The sequence below is a fragment of the Eurosta solidaginis genome, chromosome 4 (genome assembly GCF_040869045.1).
Source record: "Eurosta solidaginis isolate ZX-2024a chromosome 4, ASM4086904v1, whole genome shotgun sequence".
In the NCBI taxonomy this organism is placed as follows: Eukaryota; Metazoa; Arthropoda; class Insecta; order Diptera; family Tephritidae; genus Eurosta; species Eurosta solidaginis.
The window spans coordinates 182,149,167-182,165,432 of NC_090322.1; the positions used below are offsets into that span (position 1 = coordinate 182,149,167).

The following is a 16,266-nucleotide window of genomic DNA, read 5'->3' on the forward strand; positions in this document are numbered from 1 at the left end:
CGATCAGACAGATTTCCTGATCTAAACGCCGCTAGCATCTTGAAATGAACCACCCTTCTATTTCGTGGTTTTCCAATGGTTTGTATGCGGTAGATGGTATCACTGATCTTCTTCACAACTTTGTACGGGCCTTGCTAACTGCACCTAAATTTTGATGGAACACCTTTCCGCCGGTGAGGGTTGTATAGCAGTACCAAATCTCTCTCCCGGAAATCTTCCGAATTATTGTTCTTGTCGTACCTGTGTTTCATCCTAGTACTTATTATCCTTATTCGCTCTCTCACACTCTGTTGTTTGGCCAATGGACTACTTCTTAGAGCTTGCGCTTGACGGATTGGCTTCGCATAATCAGTATCGTTCCCACGTTTCACAACAGTAGTGAGCCCTGGCTTGAAACTACCATCGCATTCATTCTGGGAAATTCTTTCCTTCGTTTTTGTGCGTCCATTTGGTTTTGTCAATGCCAGTGTTTCTCTCGCAGGTACTTTTGATTTCGCTTTAGTTGGCCCATTCGATCCATCAACCTTTACCTTTGACTGTCGTGGTCTTTGTCGAGTCTTCTCCGCCAGTACTCGATTACTGCTGAACCCTTTCTCCAAACTGAAGTTAAGTGGCACATCCTGGTTCTTATAACGCATAACCCTTCTCTGCATGTCGATCTTGAAGTCATGGTCAACTAAGAAGTCCACTCCCAATATGATCATTCATCAACAATCTCCGCCACAACGAATTTGTGTAGAACCATGACCTTCCCAATTAAGACTTCACAGATCACTTCTCCCCGGACTTGGTTATACTCGCCAGTGACCGTACGCAACCTTGCTCCAGGCAATGGCTTTACTCTCCTGTTGAACAAATCAGATCGAATCAAGGAATGAGATGCGCCCGTATCTACAGTCAGTACACGTTCTTTGCCATCCACATTCCCTCTGACGGTAAGACTGCTTGATTTCCTTCCAATTTGCGACACAGATACCACAGGACATTCAATAGCTGGAGCTAGCTCTCGATCTCTACATCTTACTCGCTCTTGTTCATCGCCTCCAGCTTTGTTATTAAGACCACCCATGCTGTTGAAACCACTAGGATCAAGATCGCAATGACGTGCAATGTGACCGGGCTTCCCGCATTTGAAGCATTTGGTAACTCTTTCACTCCGTTTTTGGGATCCTTTCAGCGCCTCCAATATTGTGTTCACCCATTCTGGCCTTTCTACCTCCACACGGCGTGCTTTGAACGCTGGCTTTCACAGAAGCGATGCTGTTTCCTGAATGAGAGCATGTGGTACCGATTCCGTGAGTTTAGGTTTTGGGCTTGCGTATGTCGCTCGCTTCGTTCAGATATCCCGTATTATTTTAATAAAGCTGTGGATTTTTACCCTTTCGGTATATTCCACGGGTTCGTCCGCATTCGCGAAATGTTCCAGCCTTTCAACATCCGACATAAACTCCTGCAAGGTTTCATTAGCTTTTTGGTAGCGGTTTTGCATCTCTATTTGGTATATCTGTTTCCTGTGTTCGCTTCCGTATCGCCTCTCTAGAGCGCTCGTCAATGTTTCGTAGTTGTTCCGCTCTCCCTCGGGAATAGTCTGTAGGATTTCAGCAGCAGATTATTTCAATGCCACGAATAGTGCAGCAACTTTATCTTCAGCACTCCAGTTGTTCACTGCTGCGGTCTTCTCAAACTAAATCTTAAACACCTGGAAAGGAACAGGTCCGTCAAAGGACGGTGTTTTTACTTTTGGATTACTCGCTGGAACAGCTGAGCGATTTAGTTGTAACTGCTCCATACGACCCTTCAAATCATCGACTTCTGGCTGAAATTGAGCGATTTTTGTATCCTGCGCTTCCAGTTTTGATGATACCCTTGCTTCCTGTTCTGACAGTTGCGAGGATATGCGAGATTCTTGTGCTTTCAACTGCTCAGCCATATATGTCTTCTGTTCTTCTAACTGTGTTTCCATCTTAGATGTAATCTGTGTCGACATTTCTGAAATACGCGTTTCTTGTGCTTCCATCTTGGATGTTATACAGTTCTTCTGGGATTCTAGTTGTGTTTCCATCTTGGATGTTATACGTGTCTCCTGTGATTCCAGTTGTGTTTCCATCGTGGATGTTATACGTGTCTCCTGTGATTCCAGTTGAGATGCCATTGTCGATGTTTGAGCAGATATTGCAGCCCAGATCATGTTCAAGTCTGTGCTCGTAACTCTCTGCGATGTTTCGTTTTTGTTGTTGTCTCGTCCCCATCAGTATGAAAGACATCATCGTCCACATTAATTCCTTCCGACTCCATAGCGTCTCGTAGTCGTGCCTGAAGTTCGAGTTTATTGTCGGTTGTATACAATCCACGGCTCTCCAACTCCTTCAGTTGCTGGATCCTCAAGTCACTGAACTTTGCCATGTCCAAGTTGTATTCGCAATCTTCGGAGTTTATTCAACAATTCCTCTTCTGACACCAATTATCACGAATTTAGTGCAAACACCGCTTATTTTACACCTTCTACTAACGATCGTATCGCTAAACTGTAAATAACTCTAATATTCAATAATGCAAAATGGCCTTTATTAAAGTACTTCACAATAACACTGATACTTCACAACCAATAGCTTGCTTCAATCAAACTGATTGCCCATGCCTCAGCTGGTGCTACTTTTATACTCTTCGGTTTCCTCGTTTGCATATTTCTAGGCGTTTCTCCTTCTAGAATTTACTCCTTGTTTACCAGCTATAAACTCACCAGCGATAAACTACAGATGTACGTTTATAGCTCCTCATATGCGCGTGTATATGTGAGTGACACCTCCACCGACGATTGCATACTTTTGTGAGCATCTCAGTTTTATGCATGTGAATGTGTGAGAACTACTTTGCTGATGATTGCATACTTTTGTGAATATTTCAGATATATTCATGTGTTTGTGCACATCGCTTCTTGTATGTACATATGTGTAGACATAATGATTGATTTGTTTATGTGTGAATATTAGCAACACTAAGGGATACCATCGGCGGCCACCGTGGTGTGATGCTAGCGTGCTCCGCCTACCATACCGTATGCTCTGGGTTCACACCCCGGGCAAAGCAACATCAAAATTTTAGAAATAAGGTTTTTCAATTAGAAGAAAATTTTTCTAAGCGGGGTCGCCCCTCGGCAGTGTTGTTTGGCAAGCACTCCGAGTGTATTTGTGCCATGAAAAGCTCTCAGTGAAAACTCATCTGGCTCGCAGATGCCGTTCGGAGTCGGCATAAAAACAACTAGGTCCCGTCCGGCCAATTTGTAGGAAAAAATTAAAAGGAGCACGACGCAAATTGGAAGAGAAGCTTGGCCTAAAATCTCTTCGGAGGTTATCGCGCCTTACATTTATTTTATTTTTTTAAGGGATACTATCATCTCTAAGCCGATACTAAGCAGTCACTTGTACACACATAAACAAATTAATCATTATGTCTACACAGACGTACATACAAGCAGCGGAGAGATACGCACAAACACATGCATATATCTGAGATACTCGTAAAAGTATGCAATCATCATTACTCACATATACACGCGCATATGGCTATGCGACAGGCTATAAACTACAGATACACACGCGACGCCTATACCTGGTAACCAAGAAGAAAATTCTAGCAGAAGAAACGCCTAGAAGTATGCGAACGAGACAGCAGAGAGTAAAAAAGGAGCGAAAGCTGAGTAGGCAGGTATCAGTTTGATTTAAGCACGCTATCAGTTGCGAAGTATAAGTGTTATTGTGAAGTACTTTCAAAGTTGTCTAATAAAGACCATTTTGCATTACTGAATACTGGAGTTATTTACTCGACAATTTAGCGATACGAACGTTAGTAGGAGGTTGTTAATAAGCAGAATCTCCCTAAATTCGTTACAACATGAGCCAAATCGGACCAAAAATACGATTTTTTGAAATATTTCGATCCATGCGCCACTTGTCGGAGTTTTTTTCTTATTATTGCATTGCCATCGGGTTCTGAACTATATTCCAAATTTCAAGCTTGTAGTTTATCGGGAAGTTACAGTTCAATTACAAAATTCGTGCCAGCCAGCCAGCCGGTCAAATAGAACCATTTAAAAAATGGTTTAGTTCCGACGAGTCGTTACTTTTTTATGGATGCAGACTTGATTATTAAAGAAAAACAAAAGCTAGATTTATTTTTGAAAGCGTGCTGGAGGAAGCGTGCTTAACCTGGGGTAGCGTAAATATATATGTTGATAGTCATGCTACGATGAAGGCAATAATCTCACACAGGAGTTCATCAAGAAGTAGACTGGAATACGAAGAAGCGTCCGGGCCATATATTTCAACTGGGTTACCGGCCATAAAGTAATAGAAGGTGAATAAAAGGCAGATGAGTTAGCGAAGAAGGGTGTGGCACTCGATGAATTGACGGTAGATATCCCAATCCATGCATACGATTCATCAAGCTGGTAACGCGTGGACAAAAGCGTGTGGCTGCAAAATTTCTAGGATCATGTGCAAAGCTTACGATACTACCTTACAAAGTTTCTCATATCTCGGAAGAGAGAAGACTTAGGCTTATGATATATACTGCCTGCTGGCGTCACATGCTTATAAGTTAGGCCTCATCAGTAAAAGCAGAATCATGAAAAGAGCATACAATTAAAAATATGTTAAATTTGAACAAATTGTGACAAATATATGTATGTAAAGCTCAACTTCATTTAGGAGTGAAAGCTGGTCTTTATTAGCAGCAAAGTGAAAGCTCGAAGTTAGCACTTTATGTTGCATTTTCTTGTGCAATAAAAGCTTTTATAGGTTAGATTACAAAGAATAAAATAAGTTAAAACTATTTTTTATATAAAAAATTAAAGATTTTAAATTGTTTAAGTATTTTAAAATATTCTTTAAATCAACGAATAACTAAAAGCGAAAAAACAAAAAAACCGATTTCGCACAGGGTCCGACAGTTGATATAGATATATATATGTATATTGAAGGGATTTTCTATTATCCCTTTGAAATTTGGTTTGAAGCTGCATATCTCCAAAATGTGAATAAATACTTTTTATGTATTTTTTTTTTTGCACTGTTCACTGCACTTTCTACTCACCTTACATTCGAACGTTCCGAAAAATAAGAAAAGGAAAACTAAATATGTGAAGGGGTAACAATTTATTTATTTATATGTATAGCGAAAGCAAAAACTTATAGATTATCGATATGGCGAAAACCAAAAACTAATTAATTGGCTATAGTAAGGTTATGTTGGTTAGATCAGCTGTTTTATACCGTTATGGATCAGTAATGATTAAAGTTTGATCTCACAATCTAAGCAAGGCATTTGCATGCGTCACACTTTAATTGCATACAACCAAATTTTTTCTTAAATCGCAATTATAAACATACAATTCCACTCGGCAAATCCTGGGCGTCATATTGTTCCACTAAATTTAGAAAAGCTCGAACATTTTCATTATTTATTGATGTACATAAAGTCGGATAAAAGGAGTTATAATGGGGGAGCCCAGATGAAACCACAGCACACAGTCGTCCATTCACAACGCCCGGTCCTCCAGAATCTCCCAAATACGTATTAGCTTCCGGACTTCCAGCACAAATCATTGATTCTGTTAAAATATGCCCCACAGTCATATGACGATCCGCACATTCGCCGTTGTCTAATATATACAAGACAGCAGAATGGAGTATATCCGAATTGGCTATACTGTTAATATTTGTGCGACCCCATCCAGCAAATCTAATTGCTCTGAGCGGGCTTAATTTATCCTGGCAAAGTTGTATTGTTTTTATTGTATCACACAAAAAGGGCGCACGCAATATAAACGCAGCTATATCCATATCTTTTGTTGCGAAATCATAAAAACGTGGATAATATAGACGTTGTACATGGCGAAATTCTCCATTTGCTCTTAAATCACTCAAAGCTGTTACACCAGCTGCAACTATCATTGACTCCAGGGTTAAATGTACCACGCAATGCGCCGCTGTGACCACACGACGCATAGTGAGTAAAGAGCCAGTACATTGATATACCCCGGTATGATTTATTGATACTATGTATGGACTCTCCCGTATATCCCTTGCACTCCCACCAATAACGCGATATTCCGAATTCGTATTAGTGAAAATACAGTTAAGAACGAAAAACAGAATAGCGAAAGAACTGCGTGAATTCATTTTAGTTTAAAAGACTTTTCGTCGACTGTTAGGTTTAAGGTGAAGCAAGTTAAATTTTCTGGGCGCTATTTATACAAAATTTTGTAATGTGAATAAAAAACAAATAAAACCTTTTTCCTCTAGATCTGAGAAATAATCAGTCATAATTTTTATTCAAGGTTAAATTAATGAAGTAAATGCTAATTACTTTATTATTTGAGGAAGTTTTTGGGCAAATTACCAGATAAAATTCCAAGTATAATAACAATTGAACAAACAGCTTTTGTTCTATCAAACTAATAGAGGAAATTTCCGCGTAGTTGTCTATTTTTATATACATACTAGCAGACCCGGCAGACGTTGTTCTGCATTAAATTTGGCCTATCTGAATACATTTTAATAAGCTTTTTCCGTCTACCTCTGCCCTACCCCTCTACACTTTTTCCTAATCTTTTTATTCACTTCTCCCTCCGTCTTTTTCGCTTCATCTCCATCTTCGTCTCATTCTATCTCTTTCTCAGTCTCCTCTATTTTCTCTTCTCTCAAGTTTTTCTCCTTCTTCTTCATCTCTTATTGCCAGTCCCAGAGGGTGGTATGTATTTTGTTCCAGTCCCATTCCGAGTCTCAGTACCCAGTGCCACTCCGAGTCTCAGTCTCAGTCCCAGTCCTAATCCCAGTCCTAGTCTGTCTCTGGTATACTTCCCGGAAAAAAGCATCGTAAATACTAATATAGGCAAATTTATATACGAAATTTCAGGCAAATCGAATAGGACGTATGTAAATAGGTATGTGGGTATCATTAATTCTTGTCTTTATTTCTGCTTGGCATGCATATTTATCAGTTTTGCCAGGTTGATGCGACTAAATCGAATATCACAATGAACTTTAGAGCTCTCAGCAACAGCTTTCATTTGATATCCATAATACACACACATTTTAGGAGTATCCGGGTCCATGTTTTGGCCTATATCTCGAGGCCCTAGTCACTCAGCGGTGTAAAACTTACTCTGTATTATAGCACACATCAACAGCTTCAATTTGATACCCATAATGTAAAAACACATTCTAGGTGTATCCGGGTCCATGTTTTGGCCTATATCTCGAGACCGTAGTCACACAGCGGTGTAAAACTTACCCTGTACTAAAGCATACACCAACAGCTTCAATTTGATACCCATAATGTAAAAACACATTCGACGTGTATCCGGGTCCACGTTTTGGGCTATATCTCGAGACCTTAGCCTCCCAGTTGTATGAAAATTATCCTGAACTATAGCACTCATCAACAGCTTTCATTTGATATCTATATTGTATAAACACATTTTAGGGGTACCTGGGTCCACGTTTTGATCTCAAGACCCTAGGCACGTAGCGAAAAAAAAGGTAGACGTTGACCGATTCTCAGACCTACCCAATATGATCACAAAATTTCATGAGAATCGGTTCGGCCGTTTCGGAGGAGTTAAGCCTCTAAAACCGTGACAGAAGAATTTTATATATTAGATGAATTTAACAGATTTATTAATTTGAGAAAGATTGTGTGATATGTGTACAATAGCTGTATTTTTAATGAATAAATAGAGAAAAGTATACTTAACTAGTTAATTAGTTCTGGTTCAAACTGCTAAAACTACAGATTCGGGCAGTGCACTAAATTTTGAGCAACAACACTGCTCGAAGCTAAGTTGGTTGGTATAATCAAGATCTTGTATTAAGTGTTAATGGGACGTTAACTTGTTACTGATTGAAACGTCTGTTTATCTTTAACATTTGTTAAATTTAATGAGCTTAAGACGGCATCTCTGTGGCTGAGCTCAGGCCAAGGGAGTCACTGCTGGCGGACAGTGAACGGCCTATTAATGTCCCATTCGTCACCGTTCCGTTAAAACCTTGGCAGGCCTTGGGGTACGTTCAAAGTCTGTCATCATTAAGTTGGTGGTGCAGGTTCGGTTGAGATCCTCCCGATTAATACTGATCTAGCTCTGAACGCAGTCTTCATGAGGGACTGCGTCAACCTTCACGTGGCCTCCCTGCCTTCGCATGGACAACCACGGGATATATATATGTAACTGCACACTCGGACCAAGATAGCGGCCTCAAGTGGGGACCCAATTAAATAAATGATGAGCAACAACAATACTAAAATAAAAAACCAAACACAGGAGAATGAAATGGCGTTCAATCCATTCGTAGGAAGGAAGCTAGCTCGCTCTCCAGAAGGGCGTGGCCCATCGGCTGGGGGCCTTAACAATTAAAGCAATTAAGCAGGCGTCAGCTGCGTTAAATCAGCAAAACCCCCCTGGAGAAAAAAAGATGACCAAGCTAGGAAAGGCGATTGAGGACTTGATGCAGTTTTTCATAGGGCGTAATAATATACACGCGGAAATCAAGCGCTTGGCCTCCGTAATAAAAGTGCTGTACATCGAGTTGGCCCTAGAGGTAAAGAATTTAGAACACAAATTGCGTGCAAGCGAATGTGCCAAGGATAGAAGTTCATCACCCCCAGGAAAGCGACCGAGGAATAATTCGTACTCGACCAGGAAAACAACGTGGTAAAAGCCACTACTACACTAAAAGACGTCTTGTCAGGGCACGTGGGTGGTCACAAACGACGGCAAGAAACGCAAGAGAAAACGGAACGGAAAGAGGAAACTGCAGCCCAAAAGACGGGAGAGTGGCAGTTAACTAAAAAGAAGAGCAAGAAAAAAGAACTTAAGGCTAGGCCGGATGCTATCATCATTTCCAAGGCGGGGGATGCGACGTACGCCGACATATTGCGTAAAGTGAGAAGATGCGACGAATTAAAATCCCTGGGTGATGACGTCAAAACGATTAGAAGAACGGCGAAAGGAGAGCTGTTACTAGAGCTGAAAAAATCGCAAGATGGGAAAACAAGCGCGTACCAAGCAGAAATTGAAGCGGTACTAAAGGACTCGGCTAAAGTTATAACAAAGTCCCAAATGGTCACACTACAGTGCAGAGATCTCGATGAGATTACTACGCCCGAGGAGATTTGCAACGCCCTCCACCAGCAATGCAACATCAAACTTCCAGATGTGACTGCCATAAAAAGCATACGCACAGGGTACAGTGGCACGAAGTCGGCACTTATAAGCCTTACAGCGGATGATTCCAATGCGGTTCTTAATACGCAAAGAATCCGGATAGGATGGGTTTCCTGTCGAATTAGAGAGCTCAAGCAAGAGAAACGCTGTTATAGGTGCTGGGGCTACGGGCATATAGCTCAGAAATGTAAGGAGACTGTAGATAGGTCTAGCCTATGCAGGAAATGCAGCCAGGAAGGTTATAAGGCTGCAAGTTGCGAAAACGCACCGAAATGCGCGCTATGTGAGGGACAACATTCAGCAGGCAGTTTTAAATGCCCACAACGAGAGGGCAGCAAAATTACTGTCTCATGAGGGTATTGCAGCTCAATTTAAACATTGTGAGGCAGCCCAAGAGCTATTATCCCAAACAGTCTATGAAGGAGGATATGACATAGTGGTACTTTCTGAACAATACAAAAATCGCCAGGAGCAGGGTTGGCACTCAGATTCGGCAGGGAAACCCTCAATTTGGGCACCAGGGAAATTTCTTCCACAGGAAAATATGACGCCAACGGTAGCAGGATTCACGTGGGCAAAAATCAACGGTATATACGTCTTCAGTTGCTATGCCCCTCTGAGCATGACCATCGCCGAGTTCGAAGACATGATATTCGGGATCACCATTGAAGCACGAGGTAAACACCCGCTTTTAGTGTGTGGAGACTTCAATGCATGGTCATCTGTGTGGGGAAGTAGACGAACCAACGAAAGAGGGAGAGTTCTTCTCGAAAGCCTTACTTCTTTGAGGCTAGAACTCCTAAATGAAGTAGGGATATATACCTTCGATACAGGTACCAGACGATCCATTATAGATCTCACCTTCGCCAGCAGCGAAATAGCAAGACGAGCAAAATGGTCCATAAACAACGTCTACATACACAGCGACCATAAAGCTATTAGCGTAGAGCTGCTCGAAACTCCACGAACGGTAGCAGCAAGACATCGACAAAGTAGGAAATGGAAACAGCACCTTTTCGACCCACAAATATTTGACATTATCTGGAAGGACGCCATAGTACGAGAATCGCATGCGGAAAATCAGTCGGTTCAAATCACTAAGTTGCTATGTATGGCATGTGATGCCCAGAAGTCGCGGAAAAGCACAGCGCACTCCGGTATATTGGTGGAATGACGAAATTGCGGAAGAGCGTAGAAAATGTCACAAAGCACGAAGAATAGCGCAGAGGGCACGCTCATGACCACGACATGCGGGGTTACACAGCACCTATGTCGCACAAAGAAAGGCACTTAAAAATGCCATAAAAAAGAGCAAGTAGTTATGCTTTAGGGAACTTCTGGATAATGTCGACCTAGATCCTTGGGGATCAGCCTACAGAACTGTGATGGCCAAAGTTAAAGGACCGATATCACAGCAACCTACGTGCCCGATACTGATGAATATTTTTGTTGAAACACTTTCCCCGGCGCAAGATCGCTGGACTTATCCAAGCGAGGATCTAGAAAGCAAATTACAGAGCAAGAGGTGCTGAACGCTACAAAAAGAGTTGCTGATAACAAATCCCCAGGACCCGACGAAGTACCAAACATAGCCGCGATCACAACTACGGCTACATTATTTACTGATCTTTTTAATGCCTGTATGCAAGAAGGCGTGTTCCCTCGCCCGTGGAAACGACAAATACTTGTCCTATTGCTGAAACGTGGTAAACAGCCGGACCAAACATCCTCATATAGGCCACTTTGTATGCTGGATTCCCTAGGGAAGATTTTCGAGCGTATAATTAGTGAGCGCCTACAGCTGACTCTAGAAAGACCAGGTGGCTTATCGAATAGTCAATATGGATTTCGCAAATCAAGATCCACCGTAGATGCAATACAAACAGTCTTCAATATAGCTACAGAAGCTATCTCTGGAGGCCAAAATAAAAGGAAGTTCTGTGCACTGACTATGTTGGACATCAAGAATGCTTTTAACACTGCGAACTGGATGCAGATAATGGCAGCGCTGCAAAGCTTCGGCACTCCAGCTTACTTACGCAGAATAATAGGTAGCTATCTTAAAGACAGAGTACTTCTTTTTGACACGGATCAAGGAGCAAAAGAGTACAAAATCACAGGAGGCATCCCACAGGGATCTGTTCTCGGTCCAACGCTTTGGAATGTAATGTATGACGGGGTGCTAAAGATTGATCTACCAGAAAACACGCAAATTGTGGGATATGCTGACGATATTGCAGTGGTAGTAGTGGCCAAGAAACTGGACCTGTTTCAAGCATTATGTAATGACGCCGTAGCAAGAATAAAGGAATGGCTGACCAATATGGGACTGGAGTTGGCTAGCCAAAAGACGGAAATGGTATTAGTAAGCTCCAAACGGTCGGCCAACGAGTTAGTCGTAACTGTCGGGGATCATCAAATCACTTCAACGGATTCCTTAAAATACTTAGGAGTGCACATTGACTCTAAGTTAACCTTCAAAGAGCACTTCAGAGCGGTGGGGGAGAAAATTACCAAAGTTAATGGATCACATATGCGAATAATGCCTAACATTGGTGGTCCGAGCGAAGCTACACGTCTGCTATTGTCCACAGTAACCAGCTCAATAATACTATACGCAGCACCAGTGTGGTATGGATCTAAATAGACCCATCAAAAATATATATTAGCAGCGTACCGACTTGCTTCTTTAAGAATAGCAAGTGCTTATCGGACGGTGTCCGACGACGCGATCCTGGTTCTAACACGGAAAATCCCAGTGGACTTACTGGCAAGCGAAATGGCCGATCTGTATAACACTAATATCGAGCGACCATCTGAAGAAGACAAGAAAAGAGCAAAGACACAAACAATAGCTAAGTGGCAAGAACTGTGGGAGGCCTCGAGTAAAGGGCGTTGGACTTTCACGCTAGTTTGGAACGAAGCTCAATGGAATGAGCGGAAGTACGGCAAACTGAACTACCATCTCACGCAGATAATGAGTGGACATGGCGGTTTCAAAAAGTATTTATGGAAGCGTAGGATAGAGGAAGATCCTCATTGCCCAATGTGTACCACGGAGTTAGAAAACGCAGAACACGTCATGTTCCGTTTCCACGAAGAAAGACTCGCCTTGCATGGAGTCTTAGGGGAGGAACCTACCACGAGAAATTTAGTATCACATATGTGCAACAGGAAAGAGTGCTGGACTGCAGTGAGCAAAATGGCATTTATAGCAATGACACGCCTGATGGATGCTGAGAGGGATCGCAGAGAAATGCGCATGCGAAGCAGTGGCGATTAAATGGACACTCAGAGCAAATAGCGGGAACCTGGACGCAGGGACAACAGTAGGCTCTTAAAAAATGAGAAATATGGAACGCCACCCTGAAGTAATGCGAAAGTGGTGCCGGGGTGGGCGACGGTTCCAAAACGGGTCTGTTTTTTAGTTTACGGACACACGGTTCCTGCGACGGCAGCAATTATGGTACATTAGGCATTTTTCAGCCTCCCCGCAAAAAAAAAAAAAAAACAAAAAAAAAAAGACGGCATCTCTAGGGATATAGAGATGGAGTTTACATCGCTACACATAAAAAAAGGCGTGCGTGCGTGTATTTGTGTATGTCCACTGCCGTAGCATCTTCCAGTAATGACTGAATACTTCAGTTATCTGTCAGTGGCTTATGATGAAAAAGGCCACCTATATACCAAATTTCAGGCAAATCGAATCATGAATAGAATTTGTTTGAATAGACCGGTGCAGACACAATTCCCGAAAAAAAGAATCTGTAGAACTTATCTAGGCAAAGGGCTACCTACAATCTGTTGTTGTTCTTGTTGTTGCGATAAGACACTCAACGAAAGCCTTGGAGAGTGTTATCGATGTTGATCGTCCTTCGCCGGATGCAGATCCGGTACGTTCCGGTACCAAGCCCGACCATCTTGGGAACGATTTGTCATCCCGCCCTCCCACTCCCTATATCCATGAGGAATTCGAGGTAGCCAGAGCCTCGATTATTAATGAAACGGGATTCGCCACGGATAGGTGAGGCTGACAATTGGGTTCGAGAAGCTATATATTGCGCTGGCAAATCCTTGAATCCATTTGGTACATATTTTAGTCGCCTCTTACGACGGGCATACCTACCGCAGGTATATTCTAACCCCCTAGCCCGCTGGGGGTGCTACCTACACTCTAAAAGTTTTGTATAAAATTTGGATTTAAATGGGGGTAAATTTCTGTTGAAATAATTTTTTGGTGTAAAATGCACATTTCTTTACGTATTTATATTCAAAATAAAAAAAAATTATTATATAACTATAACAAAGAAAAAAACGTGTAATATTTTGATTTACATCCGAAAAGTACGTAGTTTTATACACGAAGTGTGCAAAAGTATAGCACATGTTATGTAATTTCACACCACAGTGTGTAAATTTCGGTCGTATTTTTCTTCAGGTAACTGTAAATTTTCATTTGCTGTGAAATTCGCGTTTTTCGTACCGTTGTGAGAAATAAGTGAATAAGCTTTAACAATATATTTTAAATGTTTGTGTGAAAGTTCTGCAAATTCATCTTCAGCGCAATTTAGCTAAATGGCACTGAAGAAGGCACAACGCACGAAATAGGAAGCATTCGTTCTTTGTGCATTCTTTCGTATATGCAATTACTTTATATCCGCAAACATAATCCACCACAATATAGCGGTTTAAATGTAATATTAGTCAAAGAGCTAGGAAATTGTTTTTTTTTTTTTTTATTTATATGTGGCTATATTTATACTCAGTTGAGCAGAGCTCACAGAGTATATTAACTTTGATTGGATAACGGTTGGTTGTACAGGTATAAAGGAATCGAGATAGATATAGACTTCCATATATCAAAATCATCAGTATCGGAAAAAAATTCGATTGAACCATGTCCGTCCGTCCGTCCGTCTGTACGTTAACACGATAACTTGAGTAAATTTTGAAGTATCTTGATGCAATTTGGTATGTAGGTTCCTGGGCACTCATCTCAGATCGCTATTTAAAATGAACGATATCGGACAATAACCACGCCCACTTTTTCGATATCAAAAATTTCGAAAAATCGAAAAAGTGCGATAATTCATTACCAAATACGGATTAAGAGATGAAACTTGGTACATGAGTTGAACTTATTACGCAGAATATAAAACTAGTAAAATTTTGGACAATGGGCGTGGCACCGCTCACTTTTAAAAGAAGATAACTTTGAAGTTTTGCAAGCTGTAATTTGGCAGTCGTTGAAGATATCATGATGAAATTTGGCAGGAACGTTACTCTTATTACTATATGTCTGCTTAATAAAAATTAGCAAAATCGGAGAACGACCACGCCCACTTTTAAAAAAATTTTTTTTTTAATTCAAATTTTAAAAGAAAAGTTAATATCTTTACAGTATATAAGTAAATTATGTCAACATTCAACCCCAGTAATGATATGTTGCAACAAAATACAAAAATAAAAGAAAATTTTAAAATGGGCGTGGCTCCGCCCTTTTTTATTTAATTTGTCTAGGATACTTTTAATGCCATAAGTCGAACAAAAATTTACCAATCCTTGTGAAATTTGGTAGAGGCTTAGATTCGAGGACGATAAGTGTTTTCTGTGAAAAAGGGCGAAATCGGTTGAAGCCACGCCCAGTTTTTATACACAGTCGACGGTCTGTCCTTCCGCTCGGCCGTTAACACGATAACTTGAGCAAAAATCGATATATCTTTACTAAACTCAGTTCCCGTACTTATCTGAACTCACTTTGTATTGGTGTAAAAAATGGCCGAAATCCGACTATGACCACGCCCACTTTTTCGATATCGAAAATTACGAAAAATGAAAAAAATGCCATAATTATATACCAAATACGAAAAAAGGGATAAAACATGGTAATTGTATTGGTCTATTGACGCAAAATATAACTTTAGAAAAAAACTTGGTAAAATGGGTGTTACACCTACCATATTAAGTAGAAGAAAATGAAAAAGTTTTGCAGGGCGAAATCAAAAGCCCTTGGAATCTTGGAAGGAATACTGTTCGTGGTATTACATATATAAATAAATTAGCGGTACCCGACAGATGGTGTTCTGGATCACCCTGGTCCACATTTTGGTCGATATCTCGAAAACGCCTTCACATATACAACTAAGGGCCACTCCCTTTTAAAACCCTCATTAATACCTTTAATTTGATACCCATATCGTACAAACACATTCTAGAGTCACCCCTGGTCCACGTTTATGGCGATATCTCGAAAAGGCGTCCACATATAGAACTCAGGTCCACTCCTTTTTAAAATACTCATTAACACCTTTCATTTGATACCCATATCGTACAAAAAAATTCTAGAGTCACCCCTGGCCCACCTTTATGGCGATATCTCGAAAAGGCATCCACCTATAGAACTAAGGCCCACTCCCTTATAAAATGCTCATTAACACCTTTCATTTGATACCCATATCGTACAAACAAATTCTAGAGTCACCCCTGGTCCACCTTTATCGCGATATCTTTAAAAGGCGTCCACCTATAGAACTAAGGCCCACGCCCTTTTAAAATACTCATTAACACCTTTCATTTGATACCCATATCGTACAAACAAATTCTAGAGTCACCCCTGGTACACCTTTATGGCGATATCTTGAAAAGGCGTCCACCTATAGAACTAAGGCACACGCCCTTTTAAAATACTCATTAACACCTTTCATTTGATACCCATATCGTACAAACAAATTCTAGAGTCACCCCTGGTCCATCTATATGGCGATATCTCGAAAAGGCGTCCATCTATAGAACTTAGGCCCACGCCCTCTTAAAATACTCATTAACACCTTTCATTTGATACTCATATCGTACAAACAAATTCTTGAGTCACCCCTGGTCCACCTTTATGGCGATATCTCGAAAAGGCGTCCACATATAGAACTAAGGCCCACGCCCTCTTAAAATACTCATTAACACCTTTCATTTGATACTCATATCGTACAAACAAATTCTAGAGTCACCCCTGGTCCATCTATATGGCGATATCTCGAAAAGGCGTCCAT

General features: G+C 41.0%; 2 protein-coding genes across 6 annotated transcripts in view; one reads left to right on the forward strand and one right to left on the reverse strand.

Annotated features, from left to right (window-relative positions):
* Positions 1–16,266, reverse strand: part of hiw (highwire) — a 376,800-nt gene that overhangs the window by 201,715 nt on the left and 158,819 nt on the right. The window lies entirely within an intron of this gene.
* Positions 1–16,266, forward strand: part of be (ben) — a 139,575-nt gene that overhangs the window by 113,903 nt on the left and 9,406 nt on the right. The window lies entirely within an intron of this gene.